Source organism: Salmo trutta, chromosome 9 (genome assembly GCF_901001165.1).
Source record: "Salmo trutta chromosome 9, fSalTru1.1, whole genome shotgun sequence".
Taxonomy (NCBI): Eukaryota; Metazoa; Chordata; class Actinopteri; order Salmoniformes; family Salmonidae; genus Salmo; species Salmo trutta.
The window spans coordinates 31,298,189-31,318,225 of record NC_042965.1 but is presented as its reverse complement, the minus strand read 5'-3'; positions in this window follow the sequence as shown (position 1 = coordinate 31,318,225).

Genomic DNA, 20,037 nt, shown 5'->3' with positions numbered 1-20,037 from the left:
GTGCGTGCGTGCGTGTGCGTGCGTGCGGGTTGTGGCACTGAGCTGTGGATTCGTGTGGACATGCTGAATACGGAGAGAGAGAAAAGAGAGAGGCCCTTTTCTTTATATTCCTTGACCACTTTTACTTGTATTCATTAATGATGGTACATAGTGTACACTTCTAATAACTCTCTGTTCAACTTCCTAGAATGAGGGTTGCACACCATGTATTTTACTCACTGGTGAAGTCGTTTTAAAATGGGGTATTGTATATCTACTCACTTCTCTGTTTGATGTGTACCTTTACAAAACTGTTCATTTGTGTTGTGTGACACACCAAGGATACAAACCCTATATCCTGTAGCAATAGACTTTGTAACATTTCCTATACTGTTATTAGAAAATGTGTTTTGCCTTGTTTTGGTCCCAACTGGACACTGTCCCTAAGGCACAGCAATCTCCAACATTACTCACTTTGATATTGAAGTAGAGAGAGAGTTACAGAGAGAGAGAGAGAGCGAGGCAGTGACATATACAGCGTAGCATTACCTTACATACATTTGATATGTGAGGTACAGTGCTATAGTAGATGAGGATGTGTGTATCTTGCTCCACAGACAGTAACCTACTGTGTGTGGTCTTAGACACCCTACAATAGCTGGCCTATCCCTTCCTCTTTTCCTCAGAGTCTTCACTGGTACCTGTCTTTAAGGCAAACCCAGGGAGAGATTAGGTTTAAGAATTACCAATACATTAGTTGTAACTGTATCAAAAGACATCCAATGGGCAATATTTTATGCCTGTGTTTTAACGCAGATAGGATTGTAATGGTAAATGGAAATACAGTTAATTGAGTACAATGAATCAATTGAGAACAGTGAAATACAGTAAATTAAATCATTGATGTATGGTTATGCTTTAAGATATGGTTTATATCCAAGAGATAAAATATGATTTTCACCCTGGAGATCCTAAGGCTATTTGAGGATGATTTGAAACCAATGTGGCAGCAGAAGAGGAAGAGGAGGAGCAAAACACATAATATGTGGGATGTGTCCCAAATGGTATATGGACTCCAGGAAAGCTAAGAAGAGTACTTTACTGTACGAAGGTTATCAAAATCTCTTTTGTGAGTTGGCACACTAGAAGTGATTTGGGATGGTAGTTAAGATGTCAGGCATGGATAGATATTAAAACTTTACAATTGCAACAAAAGAGACATGAATGAGAAGTTTTGTCTTATTCAGATGAGAGCTAGTAACTGTGTCCCAAATGGCAACCTATTCCCTATTTAGTGCACTACTTTTGACCAGAGCCCATAGGGCGATATCGAAAAGTCGTGCACTCAGTGGGGAATGCAGTCACTAATGTATTATACTGGAGCCAGACCCAGCAATGCGTGCACTGACTGCTCATCGTGGTTTGACTTCTCATCCTGGCCAATGAAGCAGCCATTTCCATTTCTCTAAGGAGCAATATAATTACATAAATCAAGACATCCATCTTCAACGCCTCACAAGTTCTATTAATACAAAATGAAACCTTCTGTCATCACCAAAAAGAAAATAAGACATATCCATGAACTTACATCCTATTTTTAATTGATGAGTTTATACCACATTGATTCTGCTGCCACTTTATCTAGAGAGATTATATGCATCCCAAATAGCACAACATTCCCAATATATTGCATTACTTTTGACCAGAGCCCTCTGGGGAAAAGGGTGTGATTTGGGACTCAACCGTTGCTTGGTTCGCTGCTCTCTGCGCTCTGCTCTGTGTTGTGGAAGCTGATTTGAGTTTTGATGATTGATTGATTGATGCAGCTCTGATTGCTCTGACGCCTCGTGTTGGGAAGTGATTGTATTTTGGGACGAGGGGGGCGCACAACGCTCTCATATTGTCTGTCTTACTTAACTTTCTTCAAAGTCATGTATGGGCCGGTGCATTGCATTTTCAGTAGATCTGTGTAGCATCCTACAATTCAAAGAGAGATTTTAGCAGTGATAACTATTACTACTGTAAATCTTTAGTCAGGTTGAATCTCCAAATGTCTTGATAAAAGTATTGTTTAATATGATAATTATCATAGTGATAATTATTGATGTCTCTGGTGATTTTGATACTAGGATACTAAAGGAAATACACTGGGTAGTGTACTTTTAGCCGTTCAGTGCATTCAGACTGTATTCAGACCTCTTGACTTTTTCCACATGTTGTATGTTACAGCTTTATTCTAAAATATATATAAAAATATATAAAATATATTTAAAAAAATATATATTTATAAATCGTTTAGCAGTCTAATCACAATACCCCATAATGACAAATCAAAAATAGGTTTTTATAATACAGAAATACCTTATTTACGTAAGTATTCAGAACCTTTGCTATGAGACTTGAAATTAAGCTCAGGTGCATCCTGTTTCCATTGATCCTCCTTGAGATGTTTCTACAAGTTGATTTGAGTTCACCTGTGGTAAATTCAATTGATTGAACACGATTTGTAAAGGCACACACCTGTCTATAGGTCCCACAGTTGACAGTGTATGTCAGAGCAAAAACCCATGCCACAAGGTCGAATTGTCCGTAAAGCTCCAAGACAGGACTTTGTCGAGGCACAAATCTGGGGAAGGGTACCAAAAATGTCTGCAGCATTGAAGGTACCCAAGAACACAGCGGCCTCCATGATTCTTAAATGGATGAAGTTTGGAACCACCAAGACTCTTCCTAGAGCTGGCCACCCACCCAAACTGAGCATTCGGGGGAGAAGGGCCTTGGTCAGGGAGGTGACCAAGAACCCGATGGTCACTCTGACAGAGCTCTAGATTTCCTCTGTGGAGATGGAAGAACCTTCCAGAAGGACAACCATCTTTGCAGCACTCCACCAATCAGGCCTTTATGGCCAGATGAAAGCCACTCCTCAGTGAAAGGCACATTATAGCCCGCTTGGAGTTTGCCAAAAGGCACCTAAAAACTCTCAGACCAGGAGAAACAAGATTCTCTGGTCTGATGAAACGAAGATTGAACTCTTTGGCCTGAATGCCAAGTGTCACGTCTGGAGGAAACCTGGCACCATCCCTAAGGTGTAGCATGGTGGTGGCAGTATCATGTTTTTCAGCGGCAGGGACTGGGAGACTAGTCAGGATCAAGGCAAAGATGAATGGAGCAAAGTACAGAGAGATCATCGATGAAAACCTGCTCCAGAGCGCTCAGGATCTCCGACTGGGCCGACGGTTCACCTTCCAACAGGACAACGTCCCTAAGCACACAGCCAAGACAACGCAGGAGTGGCTTCAGAGCAAGTCTCTGAATGTCCTTGAGTGTTCCAACCAGAGCCCGGACTTGAACCCGATTGAGCATCTCTGGAGAGACCTGAAAATAGCTGTGCAGCAACGCTCCCCATCCAACCAAGCTTCAGAGGATCTGCTGAGAAGAATGGAGAAACTCCCCAAATACAGGTGTGCCAAGCTTGTAGCATCATACCCAAGAAGACTTGAGGCTGTAATCGCTGCCAAAGGTGCTTCAACAAAGTACTGAGTAAAGGGTCTAAAACATATGTAAATATGATATTTCCGTTTTTTATTTCTAATAATTTAGAAAAATGTTGTCGTGGACGAATCAGAATTAGTTGGGTAACATAGATAATTAAGATGTTTTATTAGTATAATATGCTTATTTGAGGTACTTGTCATTAGAAAGTGTCCATTGGACTCTGGTGTCTTTTCAGTTGCACGTCTACCTTAGCTGGGGCTCAGACACTTGGGGCCCAGAGAGGGGAGAGGTCAGACTTGTCATCATGGGAATGTGTCTTTACTTATTCTTAAACCATGTGAAGGGATGGCGTGATTAATGGGGAACCAATGACTTATCTCCACAATGTCTGTGAGCAAGTCACTCCCTCCTTTCCTTTATTGTGGGGAGGATTATGGCAGTAAATGGACCCTTGTATGTCCTCTCTTAGATCTCGCACTTATCCTGTGATAATATGTGGCCTAGAGGCTCACTCCCCAGTGAGCCTGTCCAGGAGTAGGGTCAAGAGGAGGTTTGCTTGAGATGGGAGTATCTAGAGTTGACAATTGATATATGTCATTGGATGAAATGGTGTTTTTGTTCTATACCGTACCAGGGAGGGACGGTTCTAAGGAGACCAGATACTGGGCTATTCAATGAACCAGGTTGACATAGCAGTTACTGTCTGCTATGTTTTATGGATATCTGTCATACAAAACTTAACCTTTGTGAACTGTTACTAAGTATCTGTGGTTTGTCAATGTACGTTGAAGGGGGTGTATCGTTGCTATAAAAGATCTCTGTAGCCATTGTGTAATTACCTCATTCAATGGTTCATTCGAGAGAGTGCATTATAGGGGGTCAAGTGCTTTTGCAAAAGTATCTTAAGTATTAAAGATGTAGTTTAACTCGGACTGGTGTGTCTGTAACTCTTCTCATTTGGTAATGCAGAAATTAGCCACCACATTGTCAAACTGTTTTTTCTTTGTCATTATGGGGTTTTGTGTGTACGTTGATTAGAAAAACAACATCAATTTAATACATTTTAGAATTAAGGCTGTAATGTAACAAAATGTGGAAAAAGTCAAGGGGTCTGACTACTTTTCCCGAAGGCACTGTATATCATGAGAATTTAGTAGATTTGTTTTCTTCCCTTGCTGTAACTGAACTAACATTACAAGCAGTACAGTATGTTTCACATTGTACAACAATGGTACTAACCAGTATAAATGTTTTCAAAGTGTTTTTTTTCACCCAGTAAAAAAATTCTCTAATTCTAATCAAGTTGTGTCTTCATTATTTCTATATTGCCATGAAACACATGAGGGAGGGAAGGAGAGGTCTGGGGAGGGAGGGAAGGAGAGGTCTGGGGAGGGAGGGAAGGAGAGGTCTGGGGAGGGAGGGAAGGAGAGGTCTGGGGAGGGAGGGAAGGAGAGGTCTGGAGAGGGAGGGAAGGAGAGGTCTGGGGAGGGAGGGAAGGAGAGGTCTGGGGAGGGAGGGAAGGAGAGGTCTGGGGAGGGAGGGAAGGAGAGGTCTGGGGGAGGGAGGGAAGGAGGGAAGGAGAGGTCTGGGGGAGGGAGGGAAGGAGGGAAGGAGAGGTCTGGGGAGGGAGGGAAGGAGAGGTCTGGGGAGGGAGGGAAGGAGGGAAGGAGAGGTCTGGGGAGGGAAGGAGGGAAGGAGAGGTCTGGGGAGGGAGGGAAGGAGAGGTCTGGGGGGGGAGGGAAGGAGGGAAGGAGAGGTCTGGGGAGGGAGGGAAGGAGAGGTCTGGGGAGGGAAGGAGAGGTCTGGGGAGGGAGGGAAGGAGAGGTCTGGGGAGGGAGGGAAGAAGAGGTCTGGGGAGGGAGGGAAGGAGAGGTCTGGGGAGGGAAGGAGAGGTCTGGGGAGGGAGGGAAGGAGAGGTCTGGGAGGGAGGGAAGGAGAGGTCTGGAGAGGGAGGGAAGGAGAGGTCTGGAGAGGGAGGGAAGGAGGGAAGGAGAGGTCTGGAGAGGGAGGGAAGGAGAGGTCTGGGGAGGGAAGGAGAGGTCTGGGGAGGGAGGGAAGGAGAGGTCTGGGGAGGGAGGGAAGGAGAGGTCTGGGGAGGGAGGGAAGGACAGGTCTGGGGAGGGAGGGAAGGAGGGGTCTGGAGAGGGAGGGAGGGAAAAGGAGGAGAAAGATCACAAAGGCAAAAACCTGCACAAACTGCCACATTTTTTAATTTTCTAAGCTTTTCCTGGTTTAGAGATGGGGAATAAGTGGTACAATGATCGGTAACCATAGCAGTTACTCCACTATTTGCCTCTCCACCTGTACAACCCCATGGTTGATAAACTATCTTTACTCTGACACACACACAGAGACACACACACAATCCCAATCTCTTACACACATCTCACACTCTCTGGCTGGTCTTCAGCTGGTGCTTATAGGTTGTCAGCTCATAGGAGATGTACTAAAGTGTGTATTTTCATGGAGCGGTGGTTGTTACAGCAGGCAGTAAATAATTGAAGGGACCAACACTGCAAAACAACAAAGTGGTGCTGAGCACACAGGATTGGTTTGCTGGCTGGCTGGCTGAGAGAGAGGGAGAGAGAGTGCTCTTGAAAATGCGTGTGTATGTGCCTGCGTGTGTGTATGTGCCTGTGTACGTGCATGCATGTCTCAGAGTGGAGTGAAGAATGGCTTTTACAAGCATTTTTACAGCTGGACTTTTACAGCAGGTGTGTCTCCCAAGTAGTAGGTTTCACTGGACATTAACATGCTGTACAAATGAGGGCCAGTAAGAGCTGTGATCTATCTCCACACCACCCTATGACAGGCTGACACACTCGGAGGAGCCAGACTGCGTCCCTTTCAACCCTTCCCCTACCGCTGTCTTCACTGATGAAGGGTGCTATACTCCACACTACACAGCATACTGCCTCTCCCCCCTGGCCCCTGCTCTGCCAAGGGCACAGCGTCATTGCACTTCCCTCATAGGATGCGCCCCACATGGCACCCTATTCCCAACAGTATATAGTGCACTACTTTTGACCAGGGCACATAGAGCTCTAATTAAGTAATGCACAATATAGGGGAAAGACTGCCATTTGGGACACACACTGGGGAGCAGACCCTCCTGGTTCACTTCACTACTCTTCACACCTCACAAGGCTTTGCTGTTCCTGTTAAACCCTTAAATCTTAGAAAGGAACTATAAATCATAGTACTCCTCCTACACAGTTATTTTCATTTCTTTTTTCAGCACAGGACTTCTTTGCCATTTCCGCATGACCAATTTATCACCACCATCTTAAAATCATTATCCAACAGTGGCGGTCAGTGCCGTTTAAGATGAGGGAGGATTATAACAACAAAAAATGAGGAGCGTGGCCTTATTTATATTACAGCATATTGGATGACTGTCATTCATATTCCATTCACCCAGTTCAATGTAACATTGATAGGTTTAGGCTGCTACTGTACATGAGGTTGTTACAACCTAGCCGACAAATGAAGGTTTACAACGTAGGTGCGCAGATCGAGAGAAATTAGCGTCATCAAGGTGACAGACAGTGACACATTCAATACCACCTTGCACACTCTGCATCTAGCTGATCTAAGTTGTAATTGTCTAACATTTGCAAACAAGAGTTTCTATTGGACAAATTCAGGTATGTTTATCCCCGTTTTTTTCAACAGAATTGGTGGAATGAATACATGCAATCACAGAACTCAGCAGCATATAAACTGCATGATCACTTTGCTCGTTGTGTATATAATTCCTTCTTGTTTCTACGCTCTTTCCTCCTCTCACCTTTTCCCTTCACTTGTGGACTTCAGTGCACAATACAACAGCTGTCTGTGACCAGGCGAAAAACACCTTCCAAGCCAAATTTTCATAACATAACTGCTAACCGCTACACACAGCCTACATAATTTTCACCATATTAACATCATAGTCAATATACTAGAACTAATGCGTTAGTAAACCTGCTAAAATCATGCAGTACAGTGTACAACAAGCAGTTTAGCAGTTACACCTGTGAGCCCCTGTGGCAATAAATTAATAAAACCTAAAGCTTACCTTGACTTGGAAGAGTTCCAGTGTTAGATAGCCAAAGCCAGCTATCTAACATAACACCCCTCTCTGTTTGAGCCAGGTGTTTAAGTAGGCTAAATTACCTAGCTGCATTCGCTAGCTAAGTAAGTGAAAGTACAAAAATATATACAATGGATTCGGAAAGTGTTCAGACCCCTTGACTTTTTCCACATTTTGTTACATTACAGCCTTATTCTGAAATGGATGTAATTATTTTTTTCAATCTACATAAAATACCCCATAATGACAAAGCAAAAAAGGTTTTTAGAAATGTTTGCAAATTTATTACAAATTAAAAACTGAAATGTCACATTTACGTAAGTATTCAGACCCTTTACTCAGTACTTTGTTGAAGCACCTTTGGCAGCGATTACAGCCTCAATTCTTCTTGGGTATGACACTACAAGCTTGGCATACCTGTATTTTGGGAGTTTCTCCATTCTTCTCTGCAGATCCTCTCAAGCTCTGTCAGGTTGAACAACTAGCGTCGCTGCACAGCTATTTTCAGGTCTGTCCAGAGATGTTCAATCTGGTTCAAGTCCGGACTTTGGCTGGACCGCTCAAGGACATTCAGAGACTTGTTCCGAAGCCACCCCTGCATTGTCTTGGCTATGTGCTTAGGGTTGTTATTTGGTGACGTAAATATATTTAGTACAGTTTTATCTAAAAAGGATAGCTTTTTAATGTTTCACTGTTTTTTAAATGAAATTCACTGAGGAGGATGGTCCTCCCCTTCATCCTCTGAGGAGCCTCCACTATTATCAAATATTCTAAAGATTAGATTAAGAATCTCATTGGTTTGTTTCCTTGGTTAGCATTAAAGATTATTACAATCAGAACTAATTCAATTACACAAGTAGTTACAAAAATGACTGAATTCGCCGTATCTGAAGGAGTACTTATTATGAGTGTGTTTTCTGCACATTAATAGCATTAGACAGGTTGATATAATTGAAGACGGTTTTGAAAAAATCTCAATATTTCAACTTTTCACCAGCATAACATATTTTGTTTAGGACCTCAACATCGATTTGAGACGTACATGAAGGCTGAAATTCCTAAAATATAAATGTACTCTATAGTACCTACCATCAATGCCGAGCTCAATATCCATCCAGCCATATCGAGTATGTATGATGAATGCCTGATGTACCCCAGCACGCATAGGTATGTGTCCCAAATGGCACCCTATTCCCTTTATAATGCACTTCTTTTCACCATAGTGGTCTGGTCATAAGTAGTGCACTACTGTATATAGGGAATAGGGTGACATTTGGGACACACTCCATGTTCCACAATCTAGTTACTACCTCTCAGTGGCCTTCCACCCAAATGAGATCCATACCAGCCCTCACTAGTCCTAACCAGCCCTCACTAATCCTAACCAGCCCTCATTAGTCCTAACCAGTTCTAACCAGTCTTAACCAGCCTTCACTAGTCCTAACCAACCCTTCACTAGTCCTAACCAGCCCTCACTAATCCTAACCAGCCCTCACTAGTCCTAACCAGCCCTCACTAGTCCTAACCAGTCCTAACCATCCCTCACTAGTCCCAACCAGCCCCTACCAGTCCTAACCAGCCCGCACTAGTCCTAACCAGTCCTAACCAGCCCTCTTTAGTCCTAACCAGCCCTCACTAGTCCTAACCAGTCCTAACCATCCCTCACTAGTCCTAACCAGCCCCTACTAGTCCTAACCAGCCCTCACTAGTCCTAACCAGCCCTCATTTACCTCCTCACATGATATAGAGGCACACCATCCTGCACTGGCTGGTACATTATGAGCATCAAGAGATTGTCCAGTATACAATACAAGACCTCCATATTTCCCGATGCGTCATCACAGTTCACACACATAGGCTGAGTGTCTTATGTGATATACCCTGCCAGGTATAATTACATAATACACCTGCCAGCACTGAGCACACAGACCAAATCCTGCTAATAAAAGTGGACAGAAATAGAGCAGTGTGTAAGCGAGCAGCACCGTGCACGACTGTGTCCCAAATGGCACCCTATTCCCTATATGGGCTCTATGGATCCTGGTCAAAAGTAGTACACTATAATAGGGAATAGGGTACCATTTGGGACAAGGTCATACATGGTTCTGCCCGCTTACACAATGCTCTATTTCTGTCCACTTTATTAAGCAGGATTTGGTTTTAGCGTGTTGTCTTGTGAGATTATACCTGCCAAGGCTGGCAGGGCTGGCTGACAGTCAGGGACCATGGTGCAGGGAGCACTCAGCTGTGTCTGCCTGCCCAGCGCTGCCCGGCACTGGGCCAAGCATCCATCTTCATGACTTGGGACAGGGGAGCCCACTCTGCTGCAGCTCCATCCCACAGCTGAGTCCCAAATGTCACCCTATTCCCTATAGAGTTCCCTACTTTTGACCAGTCCTGTTCAAAGTACTGCACTATATAGGTAAAAGGGTGCCATTTGGGATGTAGTCCACCTCCTATTTATTTAACCTTAATTTTGAGAAGGAGTCATGTTGAGACCAAGGTCTCTTTTACAGATGAGCCCTGTATACACGTCAATATACACTATACCAGGGCTCTCCAACCCTGTTCCTGGAGAGCTACTGTCCTTCAGGTTTTTGCTCCACCCCAATCTAGTGCACCTGATTCTAATAATTAGGCGATTGATAAGGTGAATCAGGTTAGCTACAACTGGGGTTGGAGTGAAAACCTACGGAAACAGGGGTGGAGAGTCCTGCAATATACAGTCAATATTCACATCAATACATGAAACAAAACACAATCATAAAAAAACCAAAAATGTTCATCAGCCTTTTGAATTGCCCTAGAGCAGAGGTCACCAACCTTTTCTGAGTCAAGATCACGTTCTGAGCCAAAATGCAAGCCAAGATCTACCGCTCAGATTTTCTTTTAACATGACTTAAAAAACATAAACCTACGCAACATTAACCAATTAAAAACAGTTCTGTAGCAATGAGGTTTGTGCAGTAGGCTATTGGCCAATACATTATCACCACATATTGGCTTTGCTTGAATTTCCCTGCCAATGCATTGTCCTTCGGACCGTTTAAAAAATATATAGAGTATATTTCAACATTTGACTAGGCTATAGGATCACACTGGTAATCAATCAGCTGTTGTATTATATGTGAGACACAGCTGAGTGAGCACACATTTAAATAATTCGCTTTTTATTAAAATTTTACTGGGCTGATGGTGCCTGCATCTGAAGGTCAGTCTCACAAATTAATGTTAATACACTTATGACCAGAGAAAGTGAAATATTCCTCGATATTAAAAAAGATAGCAACAATGCAAGCCTATAGATAGACTTTCCTCCTCATTCATTACAGCTGCAGTGCTGGTTGTAGTGCGAGTGGAGGTAGGAAGAAAGTGCATTTTATGGCTTATACATTTTTTGAATACAAAGTGTTGACAGTTCTGAGTAAGAACTTAAACATGAACTCGCTCATAAAAACAGCAGCTCTGCTGTGTTCGTTGACAGTCTCTCTAGTCATGGTTTTAAACGTTTAGAAATCTCACAGTATCAACTTTGCTGTAGCTTTCTTTTATAACTGCTACGTTACTGCAGACAGGGTCATCTGAGACATCCGATTAGCCAGCAGGAGACCTATAGTGCACTTGATTTGCTTTCTCCGGGCCCACCGGGAAGGAAGAGTTTGTACCTTCAGACACATGAAATGGTTAAAAATGCGAACACTTCGCCTACCCAGCACTCAGGGCAGCTGAATTGGGTGCACCTACCGCCAACAGTGTGAGAGAAATAAAAGAAAATAGGAAAGGAAGGCTTTATAGTTGTTGTTTTTTACAGAAATATTTGTCGACTTCTTTGTGACCAGTGCCCTAGAGGCACCAATTCGTCCAATTTTAGAGAGCTTTGGAGATTATTCCACAAGTAAGGTACAAAAAAACTAAAAGCAGACTTACCTAACTCAGTGGAGATTGAAGGGATCTCCAGCGTTAGCCATCCATGAGAACGGTTCTGGAATCTCATATATCTGTAACAATGAAGTTGTCACAGTATCCACAGAAAATGGTGCCCCTCCTCGGCCGGGCGGCGCTCGGCGGTCGTCGTCGCCGGTCTACTAGCTGCCACCGATCTATGTTCTGTGTTCATTGTGTTTTGTCTGTTTTAGTCCGCACCTGTTTCCGTTTCTGTAATTAGTAGGGGGGGGGGGGTATTTAGTTGGTTCCTTTTGGTTTGTGTTTTGTGCGGGATTGTTTATTCGTCAGCGAGCAGGTCTGTGAACGTTCTGTGTGTTTAGCACATTTTTTCCCCAGCAGATTCTCGCTAGAGGAACATTCTATTTGCCCGGGCTGCGCCCCGTACGTATCGTTGTTTTCTCGGGGTTTACTGTGTTCCCGTGTGGTCTCTGGGCACACTCTATGCCCTGTTGTTAAGTCGAGTGTTTTTTTTTCGGTGCAATAAATATACCGTTCTACGGCACTACTGGACTACGTCTCCTGCGTTTGACTCTGCCTTTTCTCCTGCCTTACGGAAACCTGACAGAATCCCGCACCTAAATAAAATATGGAGTCAGCAGGAGTGGAAGCACCGTCAGTGGCAGAACAGGTGTCACAGCACTCCAACCTCCTCCACCGCTTGGGCTCGGCGATGGACCAAGTGCTGGCCAGATTGGAGAACTGGGAGAGAGGGGCTTCAATCACCAGATCAGCTCCAGTTCCTTAGCCGGTGCCTCTACCAACCCCACCTGAAGCAGGCGCGAGCGGCATCCGGATTACGCCACCAAGGGAGTTTGACGGGACCGCTGCGGGATGTAAGGGGTTTCTACTATAGATAGAACTCTACCTGGCGACCGTTCGCCCCTCTCCCTCCGACGAAGAAAAGGTGAGCGCCCTCGTCTCTTGTCTTACGGGTAGATCCTTGGAATGGGCCAACACGGTTTGGGATGGCCCAGACTCGGCTCGGGGTGACTACCCGGAGTTCACCCGCCGCTTCCGGGCGGTATTCGATCATCCCCCGGAGGGCAAGGCGGCGAGTGAGCGATTGTTTCACTTAAGACAGGGGACGAGGAGCACTCAGGACTTCGCCCTGGATTTCAGGACTCTCGCTGCGGGGTCGGGGTGGAATGAGCGGGCCCTGATGGATTCTTATCGCTGCAGTCTCCGAGAGGATGTCCGCCGGGAGCTGGCCTGCAGGGACCACGCCATCACACTGGACCAGCTGGTGGATTTATCCATCAGACTGGACAACCTGCTGGCTGCCCGGGGACGTTCCAGTCGGGGCCTGTTCGTTCCACCTCCCAGCCCTCCTGCTCCACAGCCCATGGAGATAGGAGGAGCTGCATCAAGGAGGACTGGGGGGAGGGGCCTCTCCTGCACCCACTGCGGGCGCAGAGGACACACTGCGGACCGGTGCTGGAGGGGTCCCCCCGGGAGTTCGGATGACAGGCAGAGCACTACATCGACCCCCCAGGTGAGTCAGCACCAGCCACACCCAGAGCCCCCTGTCGACTATCTGTACATTTCAGTTTGTTTTCCTGATTTTTCCCCTCACTTCCAGTATAAGGCACTAGTCGATTCAGGTGCAGCTGGGAGTTTTATGGACCGTGGGGTTGCTAAAAGGTTAGGGATTCCCCTGGTTCAGCTGGACCACCCCTTCCCTGTGCACGCCTTAGACAGTCAACCACTAGGGTCCGGCCAAGTGGGGGAGGCTACGGTGCCACTGGTTATGGCGACGTGGGGGGGTCATGTGGAACGTATCAGCCTCTTCCTCATTGACTCCCCGGCGTTTCCAGTGGTACTGGGTATCCCCTGGCTAGCCACTCACAACCCTCAGATTTCGTGGGGACAGAGGGCTCTTAAGGGGTGGTCGAGGGAGTGCTCAGGTAGGTGTATAGGAGTTTCCATCGGTGCAACCACGGTGGAGAGTCCAGACCAAGTCTCTACTGTGCACATTCCCTCTGAATATGCCGATTTGGCTATCGCCTTCAGTAAGACGAAGGCGACCCAATTACCACCCCATCGACAGGGAGATTGTGCGATAAACCTCCAGGCTGGCGCTGTCCTTCCTAAAAGCCACGTGTATCCTCTGTCTCAGGAGGAGACAGTGGCTATGGAAACATATGTCGCTGAGTCCTTGAGACAGGGATACATTCGGCCATCTAAATCCCCTGTCTCTTCGAGCTTCTTTTTTGTGAAGAAGAAGGAGGGAGGTCTGCGCCCGTGCATTGACTATAGAGGTCTAAATTCGATCACAGTAGGTTTCAGTTACCCGCTACCTCTCATTGCTACGGTGGTGGAGTCATTTCACGGGGCGCGCTTCTTCACCAAACTAGATCTCAGGAGCGCGTATAACCTGGTGCGTATCCGAGGGGGAGACGAGTGGAAAACCGCATTTAGTACCACATCTGGCCATTATGAGTACCTCGTCATGCCGTATGGGTTAAAAAATGCTCACGCTGTCTTCCAATCCTTTGTGGACGAGGTTCTCAGAGACATGCTTGGACAGGGTGTGGTGGTGTACATCGATGACATTCTGATCTACTCCGCCACACTCGCCGCGCATGTGGCTCTGGTGCGCAAAGTGCTTGGGCGGCTGCTGGAGCATAACCTATACGTCAAGGCTGAGAAATGTGAGTTCTCCAAACAAGCCGTCTCTTACCTGGGATATCGCATTTCCACCACAGGGGTGGTGATGGAATGTGATTGCGTTACGGCCGTGCGTAATTGGCCGACCCCTACCACGGTGAAGGAGGTGCAGCGGTTCTTGGGGTTCGCCAATTATTACCGGAGGTTTATCCGGGGTTTTGGTCAGGTGGCAGCTCCCATTACCTCACTGATGAAGGGGGGTCCGGTGCGACTGCAGTGGTTGACAGAGGCGGACAGAGCCTTCCGTCGTCTGAAGGTTCTGTTTACCGACGCGCCGGTGCTGGCGCATCCGGATCCCTCTTTGCCATTCATAGTAGAGGTGGACGCATCCGAGGCTGGGGTCGGAGCAGTGCTGTCGCAGCGCTCGGGCGCTCCTCCGAAGCTCCGCCCCTGTGCATTCTTTTCTAAGAAGCTGAGTCCGGCGGAGCGCAACTATGACGTGGGGGACAGGGAGTTGTTGCCCGTGGTCAAGGCTTTGACAGTGTGGAGACATTGGCTTGAGGGGGCACGTCACCCTTTTCTCATCTGGACCGACCACCGTAACCTGGAGTACATCCGAGCAGCGAGGAGACTTAATCCTTAATCCACTAGCTGCCACCGATCTATGTTCTGTGTTCATTGTGTTTTGTCTGTTTTAGACCGCACCTATTTCCGTTTCTGTAATTAGTAGGGGTGGGTATTTATTTGGTTCCTTTTGGTTTATGTTATGTGCGGGATTGTTTATTCGTCAGCGAGCAGGTCTGTGAACGTTCTGTGTGTTTAGCACTACTGGACTACGTCTCCTGCGTTTGACTCTGCCTTTTCTCCTGCCTTACGGAAACCTGACAGAAGTAAGGTCAGGCGGAAGAATATGCAGGAGGGCTTTATAAATCAAAAGAGTTTAATTAATGCATCGATCTATTAGACTTCAAAGAGGGCCAACCTACTTTCACGCTATGATAAAATGTGTCCAATAGATTCAAGACAGTGGTAGCTGCATTCATATTATAAACAATATCACCATAGTCTATAACTGGTATTAATGTCTACTGAATGATTTGTTTTCTGCTATTTAATGACAGAATATACCCTCATACCATTAGAATGGTAATCAGTGGTCGTTTGTGATTGACTGAATAACCTTGGCTGGGCGGGGTCATATTGTCAACAAAGCACGACAGCAATATTATGCCAAGTTTTCTAATTACTGGTTGTTTCTTTGGGAAAATGTATAAAGTGATCTGTTCATTTCAACTACAACATAAATACACCTATTTCACTTTTGCATGTAAGCAGAAGCACCACTGCTTCCCATGCGGCCAAAGTGTGTTCTATTTTTAGAACTACGCACAAACATTGCAGCCAGTAGTGATGAACATTCCGGCTCTTTTCAGTGAACCGGCTCGTTCGGCTCAGCTCACCAAAAAGAGCCGGCTCTTTTGGATCCCAAACGGCTCTTTAAAAATAAATGTTATGTATTTTTTCAAGTCAAACAGTTTGCGATAGTTTGACTATGATTGGTATTAAAACAATTCTAATTAAATTACTAAATGAAATCATACTCTACCTTAACCACAATGTATTTAAAAATGCATTGGTTTGTTATGAAAAAGAATGCTATTAAACATTTGCATTTAAAGTATAACTTTTTTATGTATATAAACAAAGTACATATAAATCTGACCATTCAAAACGAATGCAATCTGAACAGCATAATAGAATATTGCACCATAATCAAAGAAATATAAATAACAGAGCTCCTCCAAATAGGATCGGACTTCCATAATGGCATCTGCTGAGGGATTCCTTCGTGCTGCATCCCCAGTTTCTCTCTCATCAAACAGCATCCAAACCGCAGACGTTTGTGGCACTACTGCTGGTGCTTCTGCTCCATCTGATCCCTCTTCTTCCTGTTGCCCTGGTGCCTGAGCCAGTTGACTGCTGGGACTGTCCCTCCCTGCTGCTGAGGTTATTCTTTGAAGAGCCTCATCAATCGCTCTGGCATCACTGAAGGCTAACTTCTTAAACCCGGGGTCAAGTGCAACAGTTTCTGATAGCACGTGATTATATTCCATTCTGTGGAACTTTCTGTCCATTGATGAGCATAGGGTGTCCATCAACTCTGTCACACGTCCTATGGTTACATTTGCTTCTCTCTGGTGTCTGGCTGTGATTCGCTGCAGACCCTTACACAGGAGTATCATTTTTGAGGCTGTCACATAGCTGAAAAGAGAGAACAGTAACTTATTAGTTCAGGTTCATGTTTCGTCTACTGATACTATATTCTCATCTACTGCTCATATACCTATATAAAACTGGATTAAATAATGATGTAGTAATAACTGCTTACTGTACCTCTCTCCACTGATCTCCACAGTGACCTGCTCAAAGGGTTCCAGGACTCTGCACACCTCCTCCAACACCTCCCATTCCTCTTGGGTCAGAGTATCAACAGGTGCATTGACAATGGCCAGGGTAGAGACGATGGCATCCTTTGACTCAAGAAACCGTTTCAACATATAAAATGTTGAATTCCACCTTGTAGTGCAGTCTTGTTTAGGCCTCAGCTCAGGCATCCCATCTGGCGTTATGTAGACTTTCGTTTTTCAGCACATACTGTACTCCTGTGGAAGTATTCCACAGCTGCTTTCACTTTGTCCACAGTGGGCTTCATCACCTTCAGAGCATCTCTTACAATCAGGTTGATTGTGTGGGCAAGACATGGATGATGGGTCCATTTTAACATTTTCATGGCTTTGGTTATGTTCGCTGCATTGTCGCTAACACAACAGACCACTTTTCCTTCTACTTGCCATTCTCTGGCCACTCTCAACAGTTCCTCTGTCATGTTCTCTGAGGTGTGTCTGTCACTGAACTCAAAGCAGTCCAGAAGACAGCTAGACATCGAAAAATCTTCAATGAAGTGACATGTAACTGACATGTAAGAAGTGGTTACCCTTGATGTCCAGCAGTCAGTGGTAAGGCAAACTGCAGTTGCTTTTTGGACTCTTTCCCACACTGAAGCCTGTGTGCTCTTGTACAGTTGTGGAATAAGTGATTTTGAAAGTGTTTTCCAGCTTGGAATTGTGTACATTGGATTTAGGCTATTGCTATCATTTCTAAAACCTCTGTCCTCCACGATCGAAAATGGCTGGAAATCGGTGGCAATCATTTTAGCCAATGCAATATCAATTTGGCCTTGTTTTGCTATAGACATAGACTTTGGCATAAACTGGTCAACAGAAGACTGCGTTGCTGTGGGTCGTGGAGTAGGCCTACTTGACTGAGTGGCTACATCTCCACGTGTGGAGGTGCTGGCTCCACCACTATCACTAGCAGGCCCGCTAATTTCTCGAAGCTCCGCTACAGCTAGCTTCACAGTTGGGTGCACAGTTTGCATATGCCGGTGTAGGTTGTGCGTAGAACCGGCTTTATATGAGATTTTGGCAAATTCTACACTGTGCTCTAACATTGTTTACATTATTAAAATGTATCAAAATGCTACTGTGCTTCTGACTCATTTTCCAGCTGTTGTTTTCGCAGCTATCCTTCCTCTCTCTCCTCGGCTGCTAAGTGTGTGACTGTGAGTGAGTTGGCTTGGCCCTCCCTCACGCATCTTTGGTTCATTGGTTGACACTGTGTGTCTGATTGACAGGAACAGCAGGTGAGGCTGTTAGTCTGAGTACACAGTCAGAACAAATGTGTGCGCTTGAGCATTTAGGCCTATATTATTTTATTTATTTTTTCATTCTTTGAATTAGTTAATTCTATCCATTTAAATCTTTTGATTATTCATATCTTATTTTTTTATATTTTTATAAATCGATTCGGCTCTTCTGATATGCGAGCCGGCTCCCAACGTTCACCTACAAGAGCCGGCTCCCAATGTTCACCTACAAGAGCCGGCTCCCAATGTTCACCTACAAGAGCCGGCTCCCAATGTTCACCTACAAGAGCCGGCTCCCAATGTTCACCTACAAGAGCCGGCTCCAAATGTTCACCTACAAGAGCCGGCTCGCGAACGACCCATCACTAGCAGCCAGCTCAACAGTGTTCCAGCTCAACAGTGTTCCAGCTCAACAGTGTTCCAGCTCAACAGTGCATCAAACAGTGACAAACACAAGGAAAACGCAACAAGCACAGATGCGACAAGTAAAACCACATTTTTAAACTGGGGATAGCTTGCTAGCATAATGTCACAAGCATGATGAGCTCGCCAGTAAGTTTAGTTACACTTGAAATAGAGTGGTGAGGAGGTGCTCCGTGGACCCTTCGTGTCTGGAAGACCTTTATTATAGTCATAGTGCTCTGTAGCGCCGCTATTTCCTTTGGTTTTCTCATGTCATTTAACTTGTGACATTCCTGGATTACTCATTATATTAATAAAGTTTGATTTAATCAACAAATACATTTTTAATAGTCAATAAAGAAAAGGTCAAGGGTACAACACTGTGAACATATCTGGCTGTGTTGGAAAAATCACTACATATCCCATCGAGCCAAGTGGGGAGAGGCTGGCCGTTGTCACAGTTCCAACACCAGTCAGAAACGTCCAGCTAACCCTATGCCATTGATGCCGGTGGACCTCGAAACTGAACTTAGATCTGCGTTAAGTAGCAACGATATCCTTCGCCACCGTCGTCTTACGAGAGATACCTCGAACCAGTCTTGACTTTTCAACAAAACAATAAAACAATAAACATTTGTATGTTTCTTTCCAGCAAATGTCTTAGTTGTATTATTGTATAACTAGCAAAGGAGTTTTGAAGGTGAGTGTGCCGTATTGATGGAGTATGGCAATGAGGACAAAACCTAGCATAATTAAGCTAGCCAGCTAGTTCAGCCAGGGAAAACCAGGGAAATGAGGTTGGGCATAGTGCGCATGTGTGCCCATGCACACTATGCTAGTTCAGGAGACAGATTGTAGTTTTTATGCCCTGCTATCAGGAGCTGGCAGCGAAAGGTTTGATTAAACAATTCAGAGACTGAAACTAATAAATCAGATTACTTATATTTAAGGAGAGCGAATCCATATACTGTATAATACAATCCCAAAATCAGCTGTAATTGTCAATCATTAAACAAAGCTTAAAATTAAATCCCGAATACAGAAAATTAATGAAGATTCTTCCAGACACGGTAGACTCCTCCTCCTCACAATTGCCTAGTGTCCTACTCACTGAGGTATAATATGAACTGGAGACTGCGTCCAAGATATCCGACGGTCGTTTTCAACGTAATCTACTCATGTTCGCATCCGCAGATTCATAGACCGTCTATATCCGGGTTGCATCCGGTTTATACGGACCAACATCACATGCGCACTAGCACTCAGTGCACACAAAAAGAAGTGCGAGCAATGACAACATCATCACATCATCCAAAAACATTGCAGACATTGGATGAGTATAAAATTGTAATACCTTTGGCTGTGAGTGTTGGAGAATTCTTACGCAGAGGAAACAAAAACGATGTTGCGAATTGTGCACAGCCACAGAGCCAAAAAACATATTATTATTTTTTGACCAATCACACTTGAGGCACCACCCCTAACGTCCTAATGGACAAGCCGCCATTGATGGTAATAACACTATGATGGACCTAGAGAAAGAGTGATGTACCACATCATGGACCCCTGGAGAGGAGACTGATGCAGAACAATGAGCCATGCACACTAATACTAGCATTCTGAAAATGTAACTACATTACTACTCTCGCTGTAAATATATCTGCGTTACTACTCTCTCTGTAAATGTAACTTCATTACTACTCTCTCTGTGAATGCAACTACATTACTACTCTCTCCGTAAATGTAACTACATTACTACTCTCTCTGTAAATGTAACTACATTTCTACTCTCTCTGTAAATGTAACTACATTACTACTCTCTCTGTAA